The sequence below is a fragment of the Vulpes lagopus genome, chromosome X, assembly GCF_018345385.1.
Source record: "Vulpes lagopus strain Blue_001 chromosome X, ASM1834538v1, whole genome shotgun sequence".
Classification (NCBI taxonomy): domain Eukaryota; kingdom Metazoa; phylum Chordata; class Mammalia; order Carnivora; family Canidae; genus Vulpes; species Vulpes lagopus.
In genome coordinates this window covers 73601731-73627027 of record NC_054848.1, presented here as the reverse complement: position 1 = coordinate 73627027, position 25297 = coordinate 73601731, and positions in this window count along the sequence as shown.

The window sequence follows — 25297 nt, the reverse complement described above, 5'->3', positions numbered from 1 at the left end:
TGATGCTAGCCTCATAGAACGAATTTGGAAGTACTCCATTCTTTCTATCTTTCCAAACAGCTTTAGTAGAATAGGTATTATTTCTTCTTTAAACGTTTGATAGAATTCCCCTGGGAAGCCATCTGGCCCTGGACTTTTGTGTCTTGGGAGGTTTTTGATGACTGGTTCAACTTCCTCCCTGGTTATTGGCCTATTCAGGTTTTCTATTTCTTCCTGTTCCAGTTTGGATAGTTTGTGGCTTTCCAGGAATGCATCCATTTCTTCTAGATTGCCTAATTTATTGGCGTAGAGCTGTTCATAATATGTTTTTAAAATCGTTTGTATTTCCTTGGTGTTGGTAGTGACCTCTCCTTTCTCATTCATGATTTTATTAATTTGAGTCTTCTCTCTCTTCTTTTCAATAAGGCTGGCTAATGGTTTATCTATCTTATTAATTCTCTCAAAGAACTAACTCCTGGTTCTGTTGATCTGTTCCACAGTTCTTCTGGTCTCGATTTCGTTGAGTTCTGCTCGAATTTTAATTAACTCTCTTCTTCTGCTGGGTGTAGGATATATCTGCTGTTTTTTCTCTAGCTCCTTTATGTGTAAGGTTAGCTTTTGTATTTGAGTTCTTTCCAGTTTTTGAATGGATGCTTGTATTGTGATGTATTTTCCCCTCAGGACTGCCTTTGCTGTGTCCCAAAGATTTTGAATGGATGTATCTTCATTCTCATTAGTTTCCATGAATCTTCTCAATTCTTCCTTAATTTCCTGGTTGACCCTTTCATCTTTTAGCAGGATGGTCCTTAACCTCCACGTGTTTGAGGTCCTTCCAAACTTCTTGTTGTGATTTAGTTCTACTTTCAAGGCATTATGGTCTGAGAATATGCAGGGGATGATCCCAATCTTTTGGTATCGGTTCAGACCGAATTTGTGACCCAGTATGTGGTTTATTCTGGAGGAAGTTCCATGTGCACTTGAGAATAATGTGTCTTCAGTTGAGTTTGGATGTAACGTTCTGTAGATATCTGTGAAATCCATCTGTTCCAGTGTATCATTTAAAGCTCTCGTTTCTTTGGAGATATTGTGTTTAGAGACCTATCCATTGTAGAAAGTGCTACACTGAAGTCACCATGTATAAGTGTATTATTATCTATGTCTTAACTTTGGTTATTAATTGATTGATATATTTGGCAGCTCCCACATTCGGGGCATATATATTGATGATAAGTTCTCTTGTTGGATAGATCCTTTAAGTATGATATAATGTCCCTCTTCATCTCTCACTACAGTCTTCCGGATAAAGTTTAGTTTATCTGATATAGGCATGGCTACCCCTGCTTTCTTTTGAGGACCATTTGAATGGTACATGGTTCTCCAACCTTTTATTTTCAAGCTTTAGGTGTCTTTATGTCTAAAATGTGTCTCTCCTAGACAGCAAATTCATGGATCTTGCTTTTTTGTCCAGTCTGAAACCCTGTGCCTTTTGATGGGGTCATTAGGCACGTTCACATTCAGAGTTACTATTGAAAGATAGGAGTTTAGTGTCACCATGATACCTATTCATTCCCTGTTTTCGTGGATTGCTCCATTGGACTTTCTCTTTCTTTTACAGAGTCCCCCTTAAAATTTCTTGCAGAGCTTGTTTGGTAGTCACATATTCTTACAGTTCCTGCCTGTCTTGGAAGCTCTTTATTTCTCCTTCCATTCTAAATGAGAGCCTTCCTAGATAAAGTATTCTTGGCTGCAGGTTATTCTCATTTAGGACCCTGAATTTATCCTGCCAGCCCTTTCTGGCCTTCCAGGTCTCTGTGGAGAGGTCTGCTGTTACCCTAATATTCCTCCCCATAAAACTTAGAGATTTCTTGTCTCTTGCTGCTTTAAGGATCTTCTCTTTATCTTTGGAATTTGCAAACTTCACTATGTAATGTCAAGGTGTTGAGCAGTTTTTATTGAATTTACGGGGGGATCTCTCTATTTCCTGGATCTGAATGCCTGTTTCCCTTCCCATATTAAGAAAGTTTTCAGCTATGATTTGTTCAAATACATATTCTGGACCTCTGTCCCTTTCTGCCCCCTCGGGAACCCTAATTAAACGTAGATTTTTCTTTCTGAATTTGTCATTTAATTCCCTTAATCTTTCCTCATGATCTTTTAATTGTTTGTCTCTTTTTTCCTCAGTTTCCCTCTTTGCCATCAACTTGTCTTCTATGTCACTCACTCGTTTTTCTACCTCGTTCACCCTCATCCTTTGGACCTCTAGTTTGGATTGCATCTCTTAATTGATTTTTTATTTCTGCCTGGTTAGATCTACATTTTGCAGTCATGAAGTATCTTGAGTCCTTCATGCTTTTTTCTAGAGCCACCAGTAGCTGTGTAATAGTGCTTCTGAATTGGCTTTCTGACATTGAATTGTAATCCAGATTTTGTAACTCTGTGGGAGAGAGGACTGTTTCTGATTTTTTCTTTTGAGGTGAGTTTTTCCTTCTAGACATTTTGCTCAGTGCAGAGTGACCAAAAACAAGTTTTATTGGGAAAAGGAGAAGAAGAGAGAAGAGAAAGAAGTATAGAAAAATAAAAGGAAGGAGGGGCAAGATGGCGGCAGAGTAGGGTCTCCAAGTCACCTGTCCTCAACAAATTACCTAGAAAACCATCCAATCATCCTGAAAATCTACAAATTCGGCCTGAGATTTAAAGAGAGACCAGCTGGAACGCTACAGTGAGAAGAGTTCGCGCTTCTATCAAGGTAGGAAGACGGGAAAAAAGAAATAAAGAAACAAAAGGCCTCCAAGGGGGAGGGGCCCCGCGAGGAGCCGGGCTGAGGCCGGGGCGAGTGTCCCCAGGACAGGAGAGCCCCGTCCCGGAGGAGCAGGAGCTGCACCGACCTTCCCCGCGGAAAGGCCTCCCGGGGAATTGGAGCAGGATCCCCAGAAAGGCGGGGACGCCCTCGGGCTCCCTGGGACAGTAACAGAGGAACTGCGCCCCGGGAGATGCGCCGAGCTCCCTAAGGGCTGCAGCGCTCGGCGGGACCCGGAGCAGCTCGGAGGGGCTCGGGCGGCGGCTCCGCGGAGGGGGCTGCGGGGCTCCGGGAGCAGCTCGGCGGCGGCGGCTCGGGCGGAGGAAGAAGCTCCGCGCGGAGGGGGCTGCGCGGCTCCGGGAACAGCTCGGAGGGGCTCGGGCAGCGGCTTGGGCGGAGGAAGAAGCTCCGCGGAGGGGGCTGTGCGGCTCGGGGAACAGCTCGGAGGGGCTCGGGCTGCGGCTCCACAGAGGGGGCTGCAGGGCGGGAGCGCAAATCCAACAGCACAGGCCCCAGAGCACAGGGCGCCGGGACACAGCCCAGGATCCGGCCTCCCCCATGGACAGGCAGAGGCCGGGAGGGCCCAGGACAGCAAGGACGCTCCTGCCCGGAGCTGAGCAGATCAGGGCCCCGCCCCGGAGCCTCCAGGCCCTGCAGACGGAGAGCCCCGGAGCTACTGCGGGAGCTGATTCCAGGGTCCCAGAGCTGCCCCCGCCACTGTGGCTTCCTCCCGGGGCCTCACGGGGTAAACAACCCCCACTGAGCCCTGCACCAGGCAGGGGGCAGAGCAGCTCCCCCAAGTGCTAACACCTGAGAACCAGTACAGCAGGCCCCTCCCCCAGAAGACCAGGGACACGGACCAGTTCCAAGGGAAGTCAAGGGATTAAAGTACACAGAATCGGAAGATACTCCCCCGTGTTTTTTTTGTTTTTTTTTTTTTGTTTGTTTGTTTTGTTTTGTTTTTTTTGTTTTGTTTTGTTTTGTGCTTTTTTTTTTCTCTCGGTCTTCTTGATTTCTGATTGCTTCCCCCACCCCCCCTTTTTTTTTCTTTTTTCTCCTTTCTTTCTTTTTCTTTCTATTTCTTCTCTTTTTCCCCTTTTTTTCTTCTTTCTCTTTTTTCTTTTTCTCTTTTCTTTCCTTCTCTCTCTTTTTCTCCTTTTCCCAATACAACTTGTTTTTGGCCACTCTGCACTGAGCAAAATGACTAGAAGGAAAACCTCACCTCAAAAAAAAGAATCAGAAACAGCCCACTCTCCCACAGAGTTACAAAATATGGATTACAATTCAATGTCAGAAAGCCAATTTAGAAGCACTATTTTACAGCTACTGGTGGCTCTAGAAAAAACCATAAAGGACTCAAGAGACTTCATGACTACAGAATTTAGATCCAATCAGGCAGAAATTAAAAATCAATTAAATGAGATGCAATCCAAGCTAGAAGTCCTAACGACAAGGGTTAATGAGGTGGAAGAACAAGTGAGTGACATAGAAGACAAGTTGATGGCAAAGAGGGAAACTGAGAAAAAAAGAGACAAGCAATTAAAAGATCATGAGGATAGATTAAGGGAAATAAATGACAGCCTGAGGAAGAAAAACCTACGTTTAATTGGGGTTCCTGAGGGCGCTGAAAGGGACCGAGGGCCAGAATATGTATTTGAACAAATCCTAGCTGAAAACTTTCCGAATCTGGGAAGGGAAACAGGCATTCAGATCCAGGAAATAGAGAGATCCCCCCCTAAAATAAACAAAAACCGATCAACACCTCGACATTTAATAGTGAAGCTTGCAAATTCCAAAGATAAGGAGAAGATCCTTAAAGCAGCAAGAGAAAAAAAGTCCCTGACTTTTATGGGGAGGAATATTAGGGTAACAGCAGACCTCTCCACAGAGACCTGGCAGGCCAGAAAGGGCTGGCAGGATATATTCAGGGTCCTAAATGAAAAGAACATGCAACCAAGAATACTTTACCCAGCAAGGCTTTCATTCAAAATGGAAGGAGAGATAAAGAGGTTCCAAGACAGGCAGGAACTGAAAGAATATGTGACCTCCAAACCAGCTCTGTAAGAAATTTTAAGGGGGACTCTTTAAAATTCCACTTTAAGGAGAAGTTCAGTGGAACAATCCCCAAAAACAAGGACTGAATAGATATGATGACACTAAACTCATATCTCTCAATAGTAACTCTGAACGTGAACGGGCTTAATGACCGCATCAAAAGGCGCAGGGTTTCAGACTGGATGAAAAAGCAGGACCCATCTATTTGCTGTCTACAAGAGACTCATTTTAGACAGAAGGACACCTACAACCTGAAAATAAAAGGTTGGAGAACCATTTACCATTCAAATGGTCCTCAAAGAAAGCAGGGGTTGCCATCCTTATATCAGATAAATTAAAATTTACCCCAAGGAGTATAGTGAGAGATGAAGAGGGACACTATCTCATACTCAAAGGATCTATCCAACAAGAGGACTTAACAATCCTCAATATATATGCCCCGAATGTGGGAACTGCCAAATATTTAAACCAATTAATAACCAAACTGAAGAAATACTTTGATAATAATACACTTATACTTGGTGACATGGAAAAATATTCCATGCTCATGGATTGGCAGAATTAATATTGTAAAAATGTCAATATTACCCAGGGCAATTTATACGTTTAATGCAATCCCTATCAAAATACCATGGACTATACTAAATAGGTCTTCTAAGCACAACATATCCAAAGAAACAAGAGCTTTAAATGATACACTGGACCAGATGGATTTCACAGATATCTACAGAACTTTACATCCAAACTCAACTGAATACACATTCTTCTCAAGTGCACATGGAACTTTCTCCAGAATAGACCACATACTGGGTCACAAAACGGGTCTGAACCGATACCAAAAGATCGGGATAGTCCCCTGTATATTCTCAGACCATAATGCCTTGAAATTAGAACTTAATCACAACAAGAAGTTTGGAAGGACCACAAACACGTGGAGGTTAAGGACCATCCTGCTCAAAGATGAAAAGGTCAACCAGGAAATTAAGGAAGAATTAAAAAGATTCATGGAAACTAATGAGAATGAAGATACAACCGTTCAAAATCTGTGGGATGCAGCAAAAGCAGTCCTGAGGGGGAAATACATCGCAATACAAGCATCCATTCAAAAACTGGAAAGAACTCAAATTCAAAAGCTCACCTTACACATAAAGGAACTAGAGAAAAAAGCAACAAATAGACCCCACCCCCAGAAGAAGAAGACAGTTCATTAAAATTCGAGCAGAACTCAATGATATCAAGACCAAAAGAACTGTGGAACAGATCAACAGAACCAGGAGTTGGTTCTTTGAAAGAATTAATAAGATAGATAAACCATTAGCCAACCTTATTAAAAAGAAGAGAGAGAAGACTCAAATTAATAAAATCATGAATGAGAAAGGAGAGATCACTACAAACACCAAGGAAATACAAACGATTTTAAAAACATATTATGAACAGTTGTACGCCAATAAATTAGGCTATCTAGAAGAAATGGACGCATTCCTGGAAAGCCACAAACTACCAAAACTGGAGCAGGAAGAAATAGAAAACCTGAACAGGCCAATAAACAGGGAGGAAATTGAAGCAGTCATCAAAAACCTCCCAAGACACAAGAGTCCAGGGCCAGATGGCTTCCCAGGGGAATTCTATCAAACGTTTAAAGAAGAAATCATACCTATTCTACTAAAGCTGTTTGGAAAGATAGAAAGAGATGGAGTACTTCCAAATTCGTTCTATGAGGCCAGCATCACCTTAATTCCGAAACCAGACAAAGACCCCACCAAAAAGGAGAATTACAGACCAATATCCCTGATGAACATGGATGCAAAAATTCTCAACAAGATACTAGCCAATAGGATCCAACATTACATTAAGAAAATTATTCACCATGACCAAGTAGGATTTATCCCTGGGACACAAGGCTGGTTCAACACTCGTAAAACCATCAATGTGATTCATCATATCAGCAAGACAAAAACCAAGAACCATATGATCCTCTCATTAGATGCAGAGAAAGCATTTGACAAAATACAGCATCCATTCCTGATCAAAACCCTTCAGAGTGTTGGGATAGAGGGAACTTTCCTTGACATCTTAAAAGCCATCTACGAAAAGCCCACAGCAAATATCATTCTCAATGGGGAAGCACTGGGAGCCTTTCCCCTAAGATCAGGAACAAGACAGGGATGTCCACTCTCACCACTGCTGTTCAACATAGTTCTGGAAGTCCTCGCCTCAGCAATCAGACAACAAAAAGACATTAAAGGCATTCAAATTGGCAAAGAAGAAGTCAAACTCTCCCTCTTTGCCGATGACATGATACTCTACATAGAAAACCCAAAAGCCTCCACCCCAAGATTGCTAGAACTCATACAGCAATTTGGTAGCGTGGCAGGATACAAAATTAATGCCCAGAAGTCAATGACATTTCTATACTCTAACAATGAGACTGAAGAAAGAGAAATTAAGGAGTCAATCCCATTTACAATTGCACCCAAAAGCATAAGATACCTAGGAATAAACCTAACCAAAGAGGTAAAAGATCTATACCCTAAAAACTATAGAACACTTCTGAAAGAAATTGAGGAAGACACAAAGAGATGGAAAAATATTCCATGCTCATGGATTGGCAGAATTAATATTGTAAAAATGTCAATATTACCCAGGGCAATTTATACGTTTAATGCAATCCCTATCAAAATACCATGGACTTTCTTAAGAGAGTTAGAACAAATTATTTTAAGATTTGTGTGGAATCAGAAAAGGCCCCGAATTGCCAGGGGAATTTTAAAAAAGAAAACCATAGCTGGGGGCATCACAATGCCAGATTTCAGGTTGTACTACAAAGCTGTGGCCATCAAGACAGTGTGGTACTGGCACAAAAACAGACACATAGATCAATGGAACAGAATAGAGAACCCAGAAGTGGACCCTGAAATGTACGGTCATGTAATATTCGATAAAGGAGGAAAGACTATCCATTGGAACAAAGTCAGTCTCTTCAATAAATGGTGCTGGGAAAATTGGACATCCACATGCAGAAGAATGAAACTGGACCACTGTCTTTCACCGTACACAAAGATAAACTCAAAATGGATGAGAGATCTAAATGTGAGACAAGATTCCATCAAAATCCTAGAGGAGAACACAGGCAACACCCTTTTTGAACTTGGCCACAGTAACTTCTTGCAAGATACATCCACAAATGCAAAGGAAACAAAAGCAAAAATGAGGTATTGGGACTTCATCAAGATAAGAAGCTTTTGCACAGCAAAGGATACAGTCAACAAAACTAAAAGACAACCTACAGAATGGGAGAAGATATTTGCAAATGACATATCAGATAAAGGGCTAGTTTCCAAAATCCATAAAGAACTTATTAAACTCAACACCAAAGAAACAAACAATCCAATCATGAAATGGGCAAAAGACATGAAGAGAAATCTCACAGAGGAAGACATGGACATGGCCAACATGCACATGAGAAAATGCTCTGAATCACTTGCCATCAGGGAAATACAAATCAAAACCACAATGAGATACCACCTCACACCAGTGAGAATGGGGAAAATTAACAAGGCAGGAAACAACAAATGTTGGAGAGGATGCAGAGAAAAGGGAACCCTCTTACACTGTTGGTGGGACTGTGAACTGGTGCAGCCACTCTGGAAAACTGTGTGGAGGTTCCTCAAAGAGTTAAAAATAGACCTGCCCTACGACCCAGCAATTGCACTGTTGGGGATTTACCCCAAAGATTCAGATGCAATGAAACGTCGGGACACCTGCCCCCCGATGTTTCTATCAGCAATGGCCACAATAGCCAAACTGTGGAAGGAGCCTCGGTGTCCATCGAAAGATGAATGGATAAAGAAGATGTGGTTTATGTATACAATGGAATATTACTCAGCCATTAGAAACGACAAATACCCACCATTTGCTTCAACGTGGATGGAACTGGAGGGTATTATGCTGAGTGAAATAAGTCAATCGGAGAAGGACAAACAGTGCATGTTCTCATTCATTTGGGGAATATGAATAATAGTGAAAGGGAATAAAAAGGAAGGGAAAAGAAATGTTGGGAAATATCAGGAAGGGAGACAGAACATAAAGACTCCTAACTCAGGGAAATGAACTAGGGGTGGTGGAAGGGGAGGAGGGTGGGTGTTGGAGGGGAATGGGTGACGGGCACTGAGGTGGACACTTGACGGGATGAGCACTGGGTGTTTTTCTGTATGTTGGTAAATTGAACACCAATAAATGTTAATTAAAAAAAAAGAAAAAGAAAAGGAATGGAAAAAAAGAAGAAGGAAAAAAAGAGAAGAAAAGAAAGAAAAAAAGGGGGGGTGGAAGCAAACAGAAAACAAAAAACAAGGGGGAGTGACTTCTGATTTTGTATACTGTACATCCCTCCACTTCCCCTGGGGCTTTCCAGTGCTGCTTGGTCAATAATTTGTTTTTCCCCTGTCGGTCTAGCCTGTCTTCTGGGGGAGGGGCCTGCTGTGCTGATTCTCAGGTGTTAGCACTTGGGGAAGCTGCTTAGCCCCCCGCCTGGTGCAGGGCTCAGTGAAAGATGTTTAACATCTTTATCCTGTGAGGCCACTGTGAAGGTCATTGGGAGTTGTTTGTCCTGTGAGGTGCAGGAAGAACAACAACAGTGGCAGCGGCAAGCTCTCCAGCCCTGGAGTCAGCTTCCGCAGTAAGTACGGAGCTTTCAGTCTGCAGGGGCCTGGATTCTCTGGGGGCGGGGCCGCTGATCTGCTCAGCTCCAGCTGGAGGCAGGGGTGTCCTTGCTGTCCTGTGCCCTCCTGGCCTCTGCCTGTCCCGGGGGGAGTGCTGGATCCTGGGCTGTGTTCCCGGTGCCCTGGGCTCCTGGGCCTGCGCTGCTGGAATCGCGCTACCAGCTGCACAGGTCCCTCAGCATAGAGCCTCTGTGGGAGCCGCCTGCGAGCTGCTCCCCAGTCGAGCCGGCCGCACTGCAGCCCTTTAGGGACCTTGGCCGCAGGATGTGGGGCTCTCTCCCTGGGGTGCAGGTCCTCTGTTAGTGTCCCTGGGAGCCTGAGGGCCTCCCTGCCCTCCTGGGATCCTGCTCCAAATCTCTGTGAGCACCTTTCCATCCGAGAGGATTGGTGAAGCTCCTGCTTTTCCAGGTCAGGCTTTCCTGTCCTGGGGGCACTCACTGGGGCCTTAGCCCAGCTCCTCGCGGGGCCCCTCCCCCTGGATGCCTTTTGTTTCTTTATTTCTTTTTCACCGTCTTCCTACCTTGATAGAAGCCTGAACTCTTCTTACTGTAGCATTCCAGCTGTTCTCTCTTTAAGTCTCAAGCCGAATTCGTAGGTTTTCAGGATGATTTGAAGGTTATCTAGGTAATTTGGTGGGGACAGGTGACTTGGGGACCCTACTCTTCCGCCATCTTGCCCCACCTCCCTTGAGTTGATATTTTTGCGTGGTTTAATATATGGGTCCTTTTTTTTCTTACATACGAATATCCAATTATTCTATCACCATTGATAAGAGTGTCTTTTCTCCATTGTGTATTCTTGACTCCTTTGTCAAACATTAGTTGATTGTATATGCTTGCGTGTATTTCTAAGATCTCTATTCTTTTCCATTAGTGTATTTGTCTCTTTTATGCCAGTACCATATTCTTTTGATTAATATATCCTTATAGTATAGCTTAAAATCAGGAAGTGTGTTACCTCCTGCTTTATTCTTCTTTCTCAGAATTTCTTTGACTATTCAGGGTCTTTTGTGGTTCAACATAAATTTTAGGAGTGTTTTTTTTCTACTTCTGTAGAAAATGCCATTGGATTTTTCACAAGAATTGCATTGATTCTATAGATAACTTTCAGTAGTTTTGGTATCTTAGAAGTATTAATTTTTGCAATCGATGAACACAAGATACTTTCCATTTATTTGTATTTTCTTCAACTTCTTTTATCAATACCTTATAGTTTTCAGCAGAGACCTTTCACCTTCTTAGTTAAGTTTATTTCTAAGTATTTTATTGCTGTTGATGCTATTTGAAATAGGATCAATCTTTCATTTTTGGATGTTTCATTGATTGTGTATAGAAATGCCACCGATGTTTCTATGTTAATTTCGAACCCTCCAACTTCACTGAATTTCTTGACTAGATATAAGTTTTTTATATTGAATCTTTAAGATTTTCTATTTATAAAATCATGTCATCTGCAAATAGGGGCAATTTTACTACTTCCTTTCTAATTCTGATACCTTTTTGTTTTTCTTGCCTTATTACTCTTTCTAGGACTTCCAGTACTATGTTGAATAGTAGTCGTGAGAGTGGGCACCCTTGTCTTCTTCGTGACCCTAGAGGAAAAGTTTTTATCCTTTTATCATTGAATATGATGTTAGCTTGGGTTTGTCATATATTACCTTTATGTTGAGATGTGTTCCTTCTATGCCTAATTTGAGTTTTTATAAAGCATTGATGTTGAATTCTGTCAGATGTTTTTTTCTATATTGAGATGATTATATGACTCTTTTATTTCATTATCTTAATGTGATATATAACACTGATTGATTTGCATATATTCAACTGTCCTTGCATCCCAGAGATAAACTTCACCTGATCATGGAATGATCCCTTAATGTGCTGTGAGATTCAGTGTGCTAGAATTTAATTGAGAATTTTTCCATCTATATTCATCAGAGATATTGGCTTGTGGTTTTCTTTTTTAGTAGCGTCCTTTTCTGATTTTGGAATCAGGATAATGCTGGCTTTGTAGAATTAGTTTGAGTGTTCCCTTCTCTTTAAGTTTTTGGAAGAGTTTTTTTTTCCTTCCTAACTCAGTCCTGGTAATTTGTATGTTTCTAAGAATTTTTAATTTCTTCTAGCTTTCCAAATTTGTTGCCATATAGCTGTCCATAGTAGCCTTTTATGATCCTATGAATTTCTGTGGTATCAGTTATAATGTCTCCTTTTTCATTTATAACTTTGTTGATATGGATCCCTTCTTTTTTTCTCTTGGTTAGTCGGGCTAAGGGTTTGTCAGTTTTATCTATTCAAAGAAATAACTATTAGTTTGATTAATCTTTTTTATTGTTTTCATGTTCTGTTTTTTATTTCTTCCTAATTCAATCTTGGTAAGTTGTATGTCTCTAAGATTTTTTTTTTTCATTTCTTAAATTGTTTGCTTGAGATCTTTCTTTCTTCTTAATGTGTTTTTTGTCTCTTTGCTTTTGTTGCACCCCATAAGTTCTGGTATGTTGTTTCATTTTTATGTCTCAATTTTTAAATTTTCCCTTCAATTGTTTATTTGATCTATTTGATTGTTCGGGATAATATTATTTGATTTACATGTATCCATGATATTTCCATTTTTCTTCTTATTATTGATCTCTAGTTTCATGCTATGGTGGTCAGAGAAGACACTTGCTATGATTTCCATCTTCTTGAGTGTGCTAAAACTTGTCTTGGGGCCTAACAAATATTCTATACTAGAAAATATTCCATGTACACTTGAGAAAAAATTAATATTCTAAATAATAGATGAAAAATGTCCCAAATCTGAGGAAGGAAACAGGCTTCCAGATCTGGAAGGCACAGAGAGCCCCCAACAAAATCTACACAAAGAGGTCCGTATCAAGAAACATAAAAGTGAAATGGCAAAAAGGTGCACAAGACAGCAGTTACAGCCAAAGGAATTTTTTAAAGCAGCACAAGAAAATAGTTACACACAAGGGGAAGTCCATAGACTATCAGCTGTTTTCTCAGCAGAAACTTTATAGGTCAGGCACAAGTTGCATGATACATTCAAAGTGGTGAAAGGAAAAAAAAACTGCTATAAAGAGTATTCTATTCAGCAAGGCTACTATTCAGAATAGAAGGAGAGAGAAAGAATTTCCTGGGTAAGCAATGTTTAAATAAATTAATTACCGGTAAACCAGCCTTACAGGAAATGTTAAGGGGGAATTCTTTTGTGGAAAGGAAAGGCCATAATTAAGAGTAAGAAAAACAGAAAAAGAAAAATGTTACAGGTATATACAGACATAATAAAAGTGGTAGATTAATCACTTGTAAAACCAGTACAGAGGTTATAGTACAAAAGCAGTAAAATCAACTGTATGTATAAAAATCAAAGGACACACAAAATAAAATAATATAAAGGATAGAAGGAAATTGGGCAGAATTGCAGGAGGGGAAGTGAAGCTCCAGTTTCCCAGAGTCACTAATAGAGGAAGTGCACCCGAGGGAAAGTGCACCACAAATTGTGGACTAATCTCGGTAAAGGGTTGGAGCATGTGCCAGGTGGGGCCTTGAGGAGAAGCCAGTCGGTCAGGTGGGTGGCTCCTGACGGAGATGTCTGTGCCCTGCTGCCACCAGGATCCGCGGCCCGGGGAGCGCGATTCCAGCAGCACAGGGCCCCTGATCCAAGGGCACCTGAGCAGACAAAGCCCACAATCCTGCATTCCCCCTAGGACAAATGGAAGCAGGGAGGGTACAGGATAGCAAGGACTCTCCTTCTTCTGGGTGCCCTCAAGCTGTGCAGATTAGCGCACCTGCACCTGCACTAGGAGCATCTAGGCCAGTGCGGACTGGGAGACTGCATTAGTTACTAGTAGGGAGCTGATGTCAAAGCTGAAGACCTGGCCACTGCCATTATTGTTTATCCTCCTTGTCTAATCTTGTGCCTGGTAGAGACAGGTCCATCAGGGAACACAGGCCTCAAGGTGTAAATGGCTCCCATGGAGCCTAGCACCCAGCAGGGGGCAGGCATCGCCCCAAGGTACAGACACCCGAGAATCAGCAGAGCAGGCCCATCCCCGAGAAGACCAGCTAGAAGGACAAGGAAAGACCAAGTTCTTGACCAAGCAGCACAAGAAACCTCCGGGGAAGTCAAGGGATTTACAGTATATAGAAATAGAGGGACCTCCAACCTCTTTTTTTCTCCCCTTTTCCAGTACAACTTGCTTGTCAGACAAAAATTTCCAATGTTTTTTTTTCTCTTTTCCCACCTTAACTACAATATTTTACCACCTCTTCGTTTTAGTTTCTTCCTTTTTGGCTTTCATATTTATACAATTAGATATATCTTCCACTTCTAGAATCCCTTCAACATACTCAATTTAATTTTGGGATATACACGAGATATATTTTTTTGTTTGTTCTGTGTTTTTTTTTTTTCTTTTCTCTGCCTCATTTTGTTCTATAATGTTGGAAGTTAATACCTTCTAAAACATGACCAGGATGCACCCAGAACCAAGTGGTATACTGTGCTGGTTCATTCTGTGAGATTCCTCATTCCCATTCTGGTCCCCTCTTTTATCTCATCTATGTTTTGGTGGTCAATGTTGGGGCCCTCTACAAGCATTTCTGGTTTATATAAATTTCGAACTGAGCCTCTTCTAACATACAGAATTGAATACACTCAGAACCAAGAGGATCACCATCTAGGACTCCTGAGGTAGAGTACATTCTGCCTCCACCACAACTTCATCACCACCACCATCTCCCGGTCCCCCCTTTTTTTCTTTTTTCTCTTCTTCTTTTTTCCTTTTTCGTCCCCTCTTTTCTTTTGCTTTTTTCTCTTCTATATTTCTCTTTTCTTTTTTAAAACCTATTTGGGATTCTTGGCCTTTTATTTTTTTACTACTTTGTATTAAATTTTTTTTTCACTTTAGTGGTCCTTTCTTTTACTTGGTTATGATCCTTGTTTTAATTTTTTGGTCTCTGACCTCGTCAGAATCATCTAGGGTGAAATTTACTTGGGCTGTCATTGATATTCTAGAACCAGCCCACTAGTATAGCCAGTCTGCAAATAGAAAAATGACTGGAAGGAAGAACTGGCCACAAAAGAAAGAAGCAGAAACAGTACTCTCTGCCACAGAGTTAAAGAATTTGGATTACAATTCGATGTCAGAAAGCCAATTCAGAAGCAAATTTATAAAGCTACTGGTGTCTCTGGAAAATAGCATAAAGGCTTCAAGAGACTTCATGACTGGAGAATTGAGATCTAATCAGGCTGAAATTAAAAACAATTAAATGAGATGCAATTCAAATTGGAGGTCTGAACGATGAGGGTTAATGAGAAAGGGTGAGCTACATAGAAGACAAGTTGATGGCAAGGAAAGAATTTGAGGAAAAAAGAGAAAAGCAATTAAAGGACCATGAAGAAAGGTTAAGGGAATTAAACAATAGCCTAGGAAGGAAGAATCTATGTGTATTTGGGGATCCAGAGAGGACTGAGAGGGCCAGAGGGCCAGAAAGATTATTTGAACAAATCATAGCTGAGAACTTCCCTAATTTGGGGAGAGAAACAGGCATTCAGATCCAGAAGATAGGTCCCCCCTCAACAAAAATCAGTAAAAATCTTTCAACATCTTGACAATTTATAGTGAAATTTGCGAATTAAAAAGATAAAGAGAAAATCCTTAAAGCAATGAGAGACAAGAGATCCTTAAATTATAAGGAGAGAAATATTAGATAAACAGCAGACCTCTCCACAGAAACGTGGCAGGCCAGAAAGGGCCAGCACAATATATTCAGCGTCCTAAATGAGAAGAACATACAGCCAATAACACTTTATCCAGCAATGATGACACTAAATTCATACCTTTCAATAGTAACTGAATGAAAATGGGCTAGATGATCCCATGAAAAGATGCAGGGTTTCAGACTGGATGAAAAAGCAAGACCCATCTCTTTGTTGTCTACAAGATACTCACTTTAGACCTAAGGACACCACCAGCCTGAAAATGAAAGGTCAGAGAACCATTTGCCATTCAAGTGGTCCTCAAAAACAAAGCTAAGGTAGCAATCCTCATACCAGACAAATTAAAGTTTATCCCAAAGACTGTGATAAGAGAAGAAGAGGGACATTATACCATACGTAAAGGGTATATCCAACAAAAGACCTAGCAATTATGAATATTTATGCCCCTAATGTGGGAGCTGCCAAGTAGATCAATTAATAACTAAGATAAACATACTTAGATAATAATACACTAATAGTAGGAGACTTTAACATGGCACTTTCCACAAATGACAGATCTTCTAGGCACAACACGACCAAAGAAAGAAGAGCTTTATTTTTTTAAGATTTTATTTATTTATTCATGAGAGACACAGAAAGGGAGAGAAAGGTAGAGACACAGGCAGAGGGAGAAGCAGGCTCCCTGCAAGGAGCCTGACACTGGACTTGATCCCAGATCTCTAGGATCACACCCTGGGCCAAAAGCAGACCCCACACCCACTGAGCCCCTAGGGGATCTCCGAAACAAGAGCTTTAAATGATACAGTGGACAAGATGGATTTCACAGATATATATATAGAACTTTCCATTCAAACGCAACTGAATATGCATTATTATCAAGTGCCAATGGAACTTTCTCCAGAGTAGACCACGTACTGGGTCACAAATCAGGTCTCAACTGATACCATAAGATTGGGATTGTCTCCTGCATATTTTCAGACCAGAATGCTTTGAAACTAGAACTCAAACAGAAGAAAAATTTGAAGAGACTCAAACATATGGAGGTTAAAGAGCATCCTGCTAAAAGATGAATGGGTCAACCAGGAAATTAGAGAAGAATTAAAAAGTTTCATGGAAACTGATGAAAATGAAAATGCAACCATTCAAAATCTTTGGGATACAGCAAAAGCAGTTCTAAGAGAGAAATACATCGCAATACAAGCATCCCTCAAAAATTGGAAAAAAAACCCTAAAGTACACAAGCTAACCTCACACCTAAAGGAACTGGAGAAAGAACAGCAAATAAAACCTACACCAAGCAGAAGAATAGAGATAATAAAGATTCGAGCAAAACTCATGAAATAGAGACCAGAAGAACTGTAGAACAGATCAACAAAACCAAGAGTTGGTCCTTTGAAAGATTTAATAAGATAGATCAGCCACTAGCCAGCCTTATCTAAAAAACAAAAAAAGACTCAAATTAGTAAAATCATGAATGAAAGAGGAGAGATCATAACCAATACCAAGGAAACACAAGCTATTTTAAAAATGTACTATGAACAGCCATATGCCAAAAAATTAGGCAATGAAATGGACACATTTCTGGAAAACCACAAACTACCAAAACTGGAACAGGAAGAAACAGAAAACCTGAACAGGCCAATAACCAGGGAGGAAATTGAGGCAATCATCACAAACCTCCCAAGATACAAAAGTCCAGGGCCAGATGGCTTCCCAGGGGAATTCTATCAAATGTTTCAAGAAAAACCATACCTATTCTACTAAAGCTGTTCGGAAAGATAGAAAGAGATGGAATACTTCCAAACTCATTCTATGAGGCCAGCATCACCTTAATTCCAAAATCAGCAAAGACCCCAACAAAAAGAACTATAGACCAATATTCCTGATGAACATAGATGCAAAAATTATCAACAAGATACCTAGCCAATAGGATCTAACAGTACATTAAGAAGATTAGTCACCATGAACAAGGGGGATTTATCCCCAGGATGAAAGGTTGGTTCAACACTGGTTAGACAATCAATGTGATAGATCACATCAGCAAGAAAAAAACAAGAACCATAGGATCTTCTCAATAGATGCAGAGAAAGCATTTTACAAAATATAGCATCAATTCCTGATCAAAACTCTTCATAGTGTAGGGATGGATGGTACATTCCTCAGCGTCTTAAAAGCCATCTATGAAAAGCCAACAGCAAATATCATTCTCAATGGGGAAACTGAGAGCCTTTCTCCTAAGATCAGGAACAAGACAGGGATGTCCACTCTCACCACTGCTATTCAACATAGTACTAGAAGTCCTAGCCTCAGCAGTAAGACAACAAAAGGAAATAAAAGGCATTCAAATTGGCAAAAACGAAGTCAAATTTCCTCTCTTCGCAGATGACATACTACTGTATCTAGAATGCTCAAAAGATTCCACTTTAAGATTGTTAGGACTCATACAGCAATTCAGCAATGTGGCAGGATACAAAAATCAATGCTGAGACATCAGTGGCATTTCTGTACACTAACAATGAGATTGAAGAAAGAGAATTTAAGGAGTCAATCCCATTTACAATTGCACCCCAAACCACAAGATGCCTAGGAATAAACTGAACCAAATATGTAAAGGATCTCTACTCTAAAAACTACAGAACACTCCTGAAAGAAATTGAGGAAGACACAAAGAGATGGAAAAGTATTCTATGCTCATGGATTGGAAGAATTAATATTGTGAGTATGTCAATGCTACCCAGGGCAATTTACACATTCAATGCAGTCCCTATGATAATATCATGGAGTTTCTTCACAGAGTTGAAAAAAATAATCTTAAAATTTGTGTGGAATCAAAAAAGACCCCCAATCTGCAGGGGAATATTGAAAAAGAAAACCAGAGCCGGGGGCATCACAATGCCGGATTTCAAGTTGTACTACAAAGCTGTGATCATCAAGACAGTATGGTACTGGCACAAAAACAGACAGAGATCAATGGAAAAGAATAGAGAACCCTGAAAGAACCCCTCAGCTCTATGGTCAACTAATATTCCACAAAGCAGGAAAGACTATCCACTGGAAAAAAGACAGTCACTTCAATAAATGGTGCTGGGAAAATTGGTCAGCCACGTGCAGAAAAATGAAACTAGACTATTCTGTTATACCATAGACGAAGATAAACTCAAAATGGATGAAATATCTAAATGTGAGGCAAGAATCCATCAGGATCCTAGAGGAGAACACGAGCAACACCCTTTTTGGGGATCCCTGGGTGGCGCCGCGGTTTGGTGCCTGCCTTTGGCCCAGGGCGCAATCCTGGAGACCTAGGATCGAATCCCACGTCGGGCTTCCGGTGCATGGAGCCTGCTTCTCCCTCTGCCTATGTCTCTGCCTCTCTCTCTCTCTCTCTCTCTGTGTGACTATCATAAATAGATAAAAATTAAAAAAAAAAAAAAAGATTCTCTCTCTCCTTTGGGATCCCTGGGTGGCGCAGCGGTTTGGCGCCTGCCTTTGGCCCAGGGCGCGATCCTGGAGACCCGGGATCGAATCCCACGTCGGGCTCCCGGTGCATGGAGCCTGCTTCTCCCTCTGCCTGTGTCTCTGCCTCTCTCTCTCTCTCTCTGTATGATTATCATAAATAAATAAAAAACATTTAAAAAAAAAAAAAAAAAACACCCTTTTTGTACTTGGCAACAGAAACTTCTTTCAAGAAACATCTATGAAGGGAAGGGAAACTAAAGCAAAAATGAATTATTAGGGGCAGGCTGGGTGGCTAATTGGTTTAGCACTGCATTCAGCCCACAGTGTGATCCTGCAGACCCAGGATTTAGTCCCATGTTGGGCTCCCTGCATAGAGCCTGCTACTCCCTCTGCCTGTGTCTATGTCTCTCTCTGTCTCTGTCTCTCTTGCTTTCTCTCTCTCTGTGTCTCTCATGAATAAAGAAATAAAATCTTAAAAAATTATTATTGAGACTTAATGAGATAAGAATCTTCTTCACAGCAAAAAACTGTAAACAAAACTAAAAGACAACCTATAGAATGGGAGAAGATATCTGCAAATGACATATCAGATAAAGGGCTAGTATCCAAGATCTATAAAGAACTTCTTAAACTCAACACCCAAGAAACAATCAATACAATCATGAAATGGTCAAAATAAATGATTAGAAATGTCACCAAAAAACGACTTACACATGTCCAACAAGCACATGAGAAAGTGCTCCGTATCACTTGCCATCAGGGAAATAGAAATCAAAACCACAATGAGATACCACCTCACACCAGTGAGAATGGTGAAAATTAACAAGACAGGAAACAAAAAATGTTGGAGAGGATGTGGAGAAAGGGGAACCCTCTTGCACTGTTGGTGGGAATATGAACTGGTACAGCCACTCTGGAAAAATGTGTGGAGGTTCCTCCAAGAGTTAAAAATAGAGCTACCCTATGACCCAGAAATTGCACTCCTGGAGATTTACCTCAAAGATACAGATGCAATGAAAAACACCTTCTCCCCAATGTTTATAGCAGCAATGTCCACAATAGCCAAACTGTATGGAGCCTTGGTATCCATCAATAGATGAATGGATAAAGAAGATGTGGTTTATGTATACAATCGAATATTACTCAGCCATTAGAAATGACAAATACCCACCATTTGCTTCGACGTGGATGGAACTGGAGGGTATTATGCTGAGTCAAGTAAGTCGATTGGAGAAAGACAAACAGCATATGGTTTCACTCATACAGGGAATATAAAAAGTATTCAAAAGAATTTTAGGGGAAAGGAGAGGAAATGAGTTGGAAAATCAGAGAGGGTTACAGAACATCAGAGACTCCTAACTCTGGGAAACAAACAAGGAATAGTGTGGAAAGGGAGGTGCATGGGGGGATGGGGTGACTGTGTGATGGGCACTGAGGGTGGTACTTGATGGGATGAGCACTCAATGTTTTAGTATATGTTGGCAAATCAAATTCCAATAAAAATACAAAAATTTAAAAATAATATAAAGTATAACATTATGTAGCTAAAATGTTAATTTGTGAGTAAATATTTGGTACTTTTAGAATGAGTTCAAACTGAAGTGACCATAAATGTGATATAGAATGCTATATGCATAGAATATTATATACCAACCTAATGGTAGCCACAAATCAAAAACCTTTAACATATATGCAAAGAAAGGGAAACTAATTCCAAGCATATCACTAAAAAGGCCATCAAACCATAAGGGAAGAGGACAAGAGAAAAAAGTAACAGAGAAACAGTACAAAAACTATTTTAAAGCAGATAACAAAATGAAAATAAGTCTGTGCCTATCAATAATTACTTTATATGTAAGTAGATTAAATGCTCCAATCAGAAGACCTAGGGTCACATAATGGATTATAGAAAAAAAAAGACCTTTCTATATGTTGCCTACAAAATCCTCATTTCAGACCTAAGGACTCATATAGATTAAAAACAAAGGGATGGAAAAGTATTTATCATGCAAATAGAAGTGAAAAGAAAGCAATACATTTATTGGACAAAATAGACTTTAAAACAGACCATATCAAGAGACAAAGGAGGACACTAAGTAATTATAAAGGGAACAATCCAATTAGAAGATATAAGACTTTTAAATATTTATGCATGCAATATAGGAGCATCGAAATTCATAAAGTAACTGTTAACAGACATTAAGGAAGAAGTCTATAGTAATACAATAATAGTAGGGTACTTTAACATCCCACTTATATTAATGGATAGATCATCCAGACAAAAAAATAAAAAATAACAAGGAAATGGTGGCTTTGAATGACATTTGGACCAAATGGACCTAACAGATTATTCAGAACATTCCATCCAAAACCAGTGGAATACAGTTTTTTGAAGTGTACATGGAGCATTCTCCAGAATAGATCATGTGCTAGGCCACAAAACAAGTCAATAAATTAAAAGAGCTTAAAATCATATCATACTTCTTTTTGACCACAATGCTATAAAACTAAAAATCAGCCACAAGAAAAAAACCTGGAACAAATACAAATATATGGATAGTAAATAACATGCTACTAAACAATGAATAATTCAGCTAAGAAATCAAAGAGAAAATTAAAAAAAAAAAAAAAAACATTGAGACAAGGGAAAATGAAAGCAGAATCATCCGAAATCTTCAGGATGCAGCTAAAGCTCTTCTAAGAGGGAAGATTATAGCAATACAGGCCTAACTCAAGAAGCAAGAATATTTTCAAAAGAACAACCTAACCTTACACTTAAAGGAAAGAGAAAAAGCATGAAAACCAAAGCCAGTAGAAGGATGGAGGTAATACAGATTAGAACAGCAATAAATGAAATAGAAACTAAAACAAACAAACAAACAAACAAAACAATAGAACAGATCAATGAAACCAGGAGCTAGTTCTCTTCAAAGATCAACAAAATTGATAAACCTCAGACTTACTAAAAAAGAGAGGGAGGACTCAAATAAATAAAAACAGAAATTAAAGAGGATAAATAACAATCAATACCACAGAGTATAAAGGATTATAGGACAATTTTATGAAAACTTATATGCCAACAAGTTGGACAACCTAGAAGAAATGAAAGAATTTCTAGAAACATATAACCTCCTGAAGTTGAATCAAGAAGAAATAGAAAATTTGAACAGATGATTACCAGCAATGAAATTGAATCAGTAATCAAAAAAATCCCAACAAGCAAATGTTCAGGACCAGATGGCTTTGCAGATGAATTCTATCAAAATTTTGAAGAGTTTATACTTAATTTTCTCAAGGTCTTCCAAAAAATAGAAGAGGAAGAAAGCTTCCAAATTCATTCTATGATGCCAACATTACCCTGATACCCAAACCAGATAAAGACACTACAAGAAATGAAAACTACAGGCCAACATCTCTAATATTGATTCAAAAATCCTTAATAAAGTATTAGCAAACCAAATTTAAAAATATATTAAAAATCATTTACCACAATCATTCAGATTTATTCCTGAAATGTGAGGTAGTTCAATATTTATAAATCAATCAATGTGATACACAATATTAAAAAGAGAAAGGATAAAAACTATATGATCATTTCAATAGATGCAGAAAAAATCTGAAAAAGTAGTCATGATAAAAGCTTTGAAAAAAGTGGATTACAAGGAACATACCTCAACATAATAAAGGCCATAAATGAAAAATCCATGGCTAACATCATACTCAATAGTGAAAAACTAAGCTTTATAAACTCTAAGATCAGGAACAAGACAATACTGTTCACTCTCACCACTTTTATTCAATATGGTACTACAAGTCCTAGCCACAGCAATCATATAAGAAAAAGGAGTAAAAGGCAACCAAATTGGTAAGGAAGAAGTAAAACTTTCACTATTTGCAGATAACATGGTAATCTAGACTCTATATAGACTCCACTAAAAATGACTAGAATTGATAAATTCAGTAAAGTTACAGGACACAAAAATCAATACATAGAAATCTGTTGTATCTTTATACAATAAGAATGAGGCAGCAGAAAAAAAAAGTTAAAGCAATCCCACTTACAATTGCATGAAAAATAATAAAACACTCAGGAAAAAACTTAACCAAGGAGGTTAAATGCATTCTGAAAACTATAATTCATGAGGAAAGAATTGAAGATGACACAAATTGGCAGATATTTCATGCTTATGGATTGTGAAAATTAATATTCTTAAAATTTCAATACTAACCAAAACAATCTACAGTTTAATGTAATTCTTATCAAAATATCAACACCATTTTTCTTAGAAATTGAGCTAATAATTCTAAAAATTTGTATTGAGCCACAAAGATCCTGAATAGCCATAGCAATCTTGAGAAAGAAGGACAAAGCTAGAGGTATCACAATTCCAGATGTCAAGAAATACTATAAATCTATAGTAATTAACACAGTATGGTACTGGTACAAAAATAGACACAATGAGCAATGTAACAAAATAGAGTGCTCAGAAATAAACCCACAATCATATGGCCAATTATTTTATGACAAAGGAGATAAGAATATACAATGGGAAAAATTCTCTTCAACAAATGATGTTGGCAAAACTGGACAGCTACATGGAAAATAATGAAGCCAGACCACTTTGTTACATCATACACAAAAATAAACTCAAAATGTATTAAAGACCTATATGGGAGACCTGAAACTATAAAATTCCTAGAAGAAAACATAGGCAGTAATATCTTTGATATTAGCCATAGAAACAGTTTTCTAGTTGTGTCTTCTGACGCAAGGAAAACAAAAGCATACTGGGAATACACAAAGATAGAAAGCTTTTTGCACAGTGAAGGAAATCATCAACAAAACAAAAGGACAAGCCACTGAATGGGAGAAGATATTTGCAAATGATATATCCGGTAAGGGGGTGTATCCAAAACATATAAAGAACTTATACAACTTAACACCAGAAAAACAAATAATCTAATTAAAAATGGGCAGAAGACATGAACAGACATTTTTCCAAAGAAGATACAGAGGTGGCCAACAGACATTAAAATATGCTCAACATCGCTTATCATTAGGGAAATACAAATCAAAACCACAATGAGCTATCATCTCACACTTGTCAGAATGGTTGAAATAAAAAAGATAAGAAATAACAAATGTTGGTAACAATATTAAGAAAAAAGAACTATCATGCCCTGCTGGTGGAAATTCAAGCTGGTAAAACCAGCTCTCTGCTCTCAATGGGCTCTCTGCTCAGAAGGGAGCCTGCTTTTCCCTCTGTCTGCCGCTCCCTCTGCTTGTGCTCTCTGTCAAATAAATAAATAGAACATTTTTTATTAAAAAAAATAACTGACCTACAATCATTAAAATTATAAAGGTCGTGAAGGTAAAGTTCCAGAAACTGTTCCAGTAAAGAAATTAAAGTGGTATGAAAACCAAATGCAGTGCATGATTGTGAAGTGGATCCTTTTGCTGTGAAGGATACTGTTGGGATGACTGAGGAACTTGATTTGGGATCTGAAAAATTTGTGATATAGCAACATTAATTTCCTGATTTTGATGTTTGTATTGTGGTAATATAGGACAATGCCCTTTATGTCAGAAAATACAACATAAAATATTCAGGGTTGATGAGACATCATGTTGGCAACTTACTCTCCAGTGATTTAGGAGGAAAAACTTGTTTGGCCGTTATCTCCATACTCGGAAATTTTCTATAACTTTGGCATTATAAGTGCATGCATGTTTACAAACGAAAGGCATCATAGTGATAGTGAATGAGAAAATGAGCTTTGAAAAGCAGACAGACCTAGGTCTGATTCTTGGCTTTTATCACTCAGTTGTATGACACTGAACCAGTTGTTTAACTTCCTTAAATCTAAATTTTCCTATTTGAAGTGTGACGATAATTACAGTTACATTTTCACTAGGCTTCCATTATAGTCACATGAGAGATGAGATCATGGTCATCATCATCATCATATTACTGAGAATTTGCTCTATGCATTTAATTTAGTGGAGTACTTGTTAAACTCTGATGAAGAGTTAGATATTTTTAAAAGCTTAATTCACCATTGACTAAATACTTTTAGAAAATACAATAACAATTAATTACTAAAAATGAATACAAAATACAAGAAGACATCTTCATTAGAGTTAATGAATATGAAATTATATATTTTAGTACATATGAGAACAAATGTAAAAAAAATAAATTAATTACAAAACCTGTATATAATTCTTTGAAACTGCAAGTATGGGCAATTAATGATTACTTGAGTAAAATAGTGAATCCCTGTAGGAGATACCTATCTGCACTTTGAAAGACACTGTGTAAAAAAATAAAAATAAGGAAGCATTTAAAAAAATAAAGACACTGTGTATATCAATATCTAAAGTTTATAATGTGACAAATGAGCTTGCTTCTGGCTAATTAACTTGCATGATCTAGTCTGTATTGATGACAATGCTACTTGCAAGTAATACTGCATGTGACTCTATGTTTTTTTTTAAATATAGCATAGTAGAGGACTGCTTCTCATATAAGTATGCTGACAGGAGTAAAAGATTTTAAAGTAATTTCAGCAA